General features: G+C 33.0%; 1 long non-coding RNA gene across 2 annotated transcripts; it reads right to left on the bottom strand.

Annotated features, from left to right (window-relative positions):
- Positions 1–308: 308 nt before the first annotated feature.
- On the bottom strand, positions 309–3,763 carry LOC120078621. 2 transcript variants are annotated; one of them, XR_005482050.1, is made up of 3 exons: positions 3,657–3,763; positions 1,787–1,903; positions 309–545 (listed from the first exon to the last, which is right to left on the bottom strand). It is a non-coding gene; the product is annotated as an uncharacterized LOC120078621 (long non-coding RNA). The 2 variants fall into 2 exon arrangements; XR_005482049.1 differs by having other exon boundaries at positions 1,986–3,753.
- Positions 3,764–5,125: the final 1,362 nt, after the last annotated feature.

Here is a 5,125-nt window from a genome sequence, read left to right as displayed (position 1 = left end):
ACTTATAATATCACTTTTTTAAGGCTATAATATAGTATTTATAGCTTTAATCTTATGCTATAGTAAGGTTATATAGTCTTTTCTAACCGCTATATTTACTATAATAATCTTTTGATAGCACTTCTTTTTCACTATATAAATTTTATTATAGTTTTGCTCATGGCTATAAAAGGTACAAATTTTTTAATCAACAATAATATTTGTATATCATTTTTCATATTTATGTTAAAAAGAAACTTGCGACCCAAGCTCAACCCACACGTATTAGATACTTTATAACATATTCAAACCATGACTTTCATTCTTAATTGAAATTTTATAAATCAATTAAAATTACAAAAAAAAAAAAAAAAAAACAATGTTGTCATTTCCTAGAACAAAGTATACAAATGATATAAAATAAAGTAATGTATCTTTCATGTTTATTTGTCCAAGTAGATGAAATATTTTGCAAGCCTTCTTTTTTCACTTGTAATCCCAAAGATTCCATTTTTCTCCCAATAGACGTTTCTTTTGAAGGTTGATTTGTACCTTTTGATTGATACCTATTAAACAAAAAATATAGACACATATTAAATAAACAAACATAATAAAAGAAACCTATTAAATTCATAGCACAAGTTATTTAGATATCTACTGACACCAAACCAAAACAACAAATTACATAACTGAACATCCCAGACTTGTGAACCCAACACATCTTTTCTTAAAAAAAAAAAAAATCAATTATTAGCCAACAATATCTTGCAATCATCCCAACATAAATTATATTATATAAAAACAAAAGTAGCAACACAAAACCACTACCAACTATACTAAACAAGGTAGTGAGACTTGCAAACTTATGAATTAACATATATATATCATAACGCAAATTTGTGGTTTAAAGTTGCCAACAATACACAGAACAATAATGAAATGAATGTCACTAACTCAAAAACAATGAAGTAGAAATCTCATGAACTCGAAATGAATCCACGAAACACTTTTTTTTCACACAAGGAGACAATGATTAAATCATAAAAGGACACTAAAGAATTGGACACTAAATAATTAATGCCAACCATTTAAATATCAATTCTATATTGAGCATACATAGATACATGTAAATATCAGATTATTTCTTAACTAATCCTACACATGAACCCCTCTCAAAATAACCAACCATACTAACAGTACTTTTTCAATATTTTATGACCCAAACAATCTAACAAAAGTTCATGGTGTGATAGTAAAAAATGACATCTCAAAGTTCTACACTCACACAGTAAGTATATATATGAAGGAATAAATAAGTCATCACATTAGTCTCATGAATAATATAAATACAACAATCACCAAACCACATCAACAACCTCAAAATGATTATCCACTACGTATGCAAAGTTAACAATATAACAACAATTTAGCATAGCAAGATCACATCGTTGATCAGTTTTTAATCAACAGAATATAAGCATCTTCCAATTATGTTTTTCTTTCGACATATATGGAAAGAATTTCATAAGAATATTAATTGACAAGGCTCAACTATGTGTTTGATTTGAACATGACCGTTAAAGTAATGAAAATTGGGGGTGTGGCAACGATCACTAACTCTAAAATGTATATTAATGGAAATATGAGTAACTCAAGAGGAAGGTGAGATTGTGCCCTTCACAAGATGGAGCGTTAGACTCTCAAACAAACACAACTTATAGAAATAAAGACAAAATTTGTTCAAAATCGAAGAAAAAAATTATAGTACAAAATGAGAGAATAAATTAAAGAATGATTAAAGTCAGACCTCTTTGAATGTCAATATTCACAAGGAGCTTTGTCAACATTGAAACATCCCCAAGGAGCTTGGTTAACCACACAAATTTGTATTCTCCTTCTTTCATTTCAAGGCCGTCTACTAATTCTGCCATCATGTTTTTCATCACAACATGAGTTCAATGGAGATGCTCATCTAAAGTAGGTGTTTAAGTAATGTTGGAACTAACCAATCTTCCATATCTTTTGACTGAAGATGCTCACAAAACGTTCTCATGTTTTGTTATTCCAATGAAGATGAGGCTATCAAAATATTGACCTTCCATTAACATGGCAAACTTGGTTGATTGGATTTTGTTTTTGCTAACTTTCCCAAAAAATTTGTAGACTTAAACTATAAGTTTTCATCATCTAATAAACCTTTGTGACATTGAAGAGAAGGAGAAGAAAATATTGCAATGAATTGTTATAACTAGAAAACACATCTGAATTTTGTGGGTTTTTAGGAAAGGATTTTCAAATGCAGGCCACTGAAAAATGCGATAGCATAGTCAATTAGGTCTCTATCTATGCTATGACAATCATGCACAGAACTAGATACAATACACAAAACAAACAAACTATGACCACAACATGGAATCATTCGAGATCTGCCCCTTCTTCATACAAACAATAACTTTACAATCAAGTGAAGAAGTACTTATAATAGTCAATTTAGCTTGTATGTTCAGTCTCTACAACTAATTAGCTAAGTTTTATTGTACATAACACTAATATTCAAAGATGCACATGTTACGTGAAACTTTATAAGTTAAAATGAACAAATTATTAATTTTAATCTAAACTGATCCTAGAAAAATATCAACCCCATAGTCAAGTCATAATTGAAATAATCAAATCTACTAGTAGTAAAATGACAATTAGAAGGGAAAAAAAAGCAGAGAAACACATTCTACAAGAACACCCACAACCCATTTAACTGAAAAAAAAAAAAAAAAAAAAACTATGACCACCATATGGGACCATTAACCTTTGAAAAACCTATAGAAGATTAGCTCAATATCTCTCTTTTCTCCACCAAATTAATGTAGTTTCATAAACTTTTAACTTCAACAATGTTGTGGGGTTGGTTGTAGGTTTAAGCCTCACGACCACCTAAAATCAAGTTTTGATAAAATTTTAAAATTAGTATATAATAGAATAGCAACCTACTCCTAATTAATAGAAGAATGCAAGCTAAAAAGAAGTTAGACATCTCACTTTCAACAATGGAAGATGACAAAATTTATTTCTTGTCATGACAGAAAACACTATAGAGATAACAGTAAGAGCTAATATGATATATTTAAATTGAATGTAGCTCCGTTTGTAATGAATCTGTAAATCATAAATATGTCTTAACATCCATTTGTAAACCTAGTAATATAGACAACTAGAAGAAATGTTTTACCAAAATAAAAATTTAAAAGATTTCTACATGTTTTTGTGAGATGGGAGGAAATGAAAGAAACTTGTTACATTTAGTTCATAATCTCTTCAAGATTGAACTAACAATATTACTCTACATTACTCTTTACTCCATTCCAAGAGTAAACATGTGGAGAAAAACAAACTTAACAGAAAAATTAGGGCATTGAGCTAAGAACAATAAATAATAAAGATATAAAAAACTATGAATGTGTTAGGCCCCTGTTCTGTTTCCCTTCTTATTCAGCTTCCAATCGAGAGAGAAAACAGATGGCAATATGAAAAAAAAAAACAGAGAACGAATCAAATAGCTCAATCTTCTTATTGAATAAAACTTTTCTTAACAACAACCAGATTCGAAAGAGTCCTAAACAGAAATAGAATAAGGAATGGGGAAAATAAACACTCAGAAAATCAATAAAGCTCAAATATACCCAGCTTGGTATTCGAGAGATGCTGAAAACCTCTCCATGAAGAACCAAATTCTTGCCTCCCTCCTTGCTTCCAGCCTTCCCCCTTTTGTTTAGCCTCTTGTGGTCCCTCCTCCAACGGCCTCCTCTTCTATTGTGCTTCTTGCAAACATATCATCATTTCCCACTATCCCCTTAACTGTTTCTTTGTGTGATTTTCCCTTTTTGCCCCTCCTCTTATAGGTAAATACAATGTGAGGTTTTACATTACTGCTCCTCTCAAAGTGCACCTTGTCCTCAAGGTGGAAAGATGGGAATTTCTGTCTTATGTTCAATTTTGATTCCCAAGTCGTCTCACTATTCGGAGGACCCTTCCATTTAATTAGCCATTCTTGACCATTTAGGTCTCCATTCCACCTTACTCCTAACACAACTTCAGGGGAAACTTGTAGCTCAAAATCTTCGGTTAGCATAGGAGGTAAGTGTTGTACTTGTTGCGATTTGCCTAACTTCTTCTTAAGTTGAGAGACATGAAATACATCGTGTATAGCTGCTTCAGGTTGTAAGTTCAAACAATATGCTACTTCTTCTATCTTCTTGGACACTTGATAAGGACCATAAAATCTAGGGGATAACTTCTCACTCTTTCTTTTTGCCAATGAACGTTGTCTGTAAGGTCTTAGGTTAAGGAAAACTTCGTCCCCTATCTCGAAATTCAACTCACACCTATACTGGTCCGCTTGCTTCTTCATTCTATTTTGCGCTATCACTAAATTCTCTTTAAGGGCATTCAAGGCCAGGTCCCGATCCTTCAAGAGCCTGTCTACACTGTCATTACTTGACTTTGTCTCTCCATAATGTACTAGCGGTGGGGGGGGTCCGTCCATAGATGGCTTGGAAAGGTGTGGTTCTTATAGAAGCATGGAAGGTGGTGTTATACCAGTACTCTGCCCAAGACAGACATTTATTCCATCTAGTAGGTTGTTCATTGGAGAAACACCTAAGATATGTCTCCAGGCTGTGATTTACTCACTCGGTTTGACCATCTGTTTAAGGATGGAAGGCCATACTTCTTCTCAATTTGGTCCCCAAGGCTGAAAATACCTCCGTCTAGAAATTACTCAAGAATATCTTGTCCCCATCTATGGTAATAGACTCCAGAATGCCATGGAGCTTGATGATCTCCTGAGTGAAAGTTTCTGCCACTTGTTTAGCTAAGAATGGATGTCTCAATGGAATGAAATGCCCATATCTACTCAATATGTCTACCACCACTAAAATGGAGTCGTAACCCCTACTCTCGAAAGTCCCTCGATGAAATTCATTGTCCATTCTTCTAATGTCAATTCGGGAATGCGTAGAGGTTGCAGCAGCCCTGCAGGTGTTAGAGATTCTGACTTGTTCTGTTGGCAAATGTCTCACCCTTCCATATATCTCTTTATATCACTCTTCATTCTCGGGCAATATAACTCCCCACTCATGTGTTTGTAGGT

The sequence above is a fragment of the Benincasa hispida genome, chromosome 5 (genome assembly GCF_009727055.1).
Source record: "Benincasa hispida cultivar B227 chromosome 5, ASM972705v1, whole genome shotgun sequence".
Classification (NCBI taxonomy): domain Eukaryota; kingdom Viridiplantae; phylum Streptophyta; class Magnoliopsida; order Cucurbitales; family Cucurbitaceae; genus Benincasa; species Benincasa hispida.
This window is presented reverse-complemented; position numbering and strand designations above follow the sequence as displayed.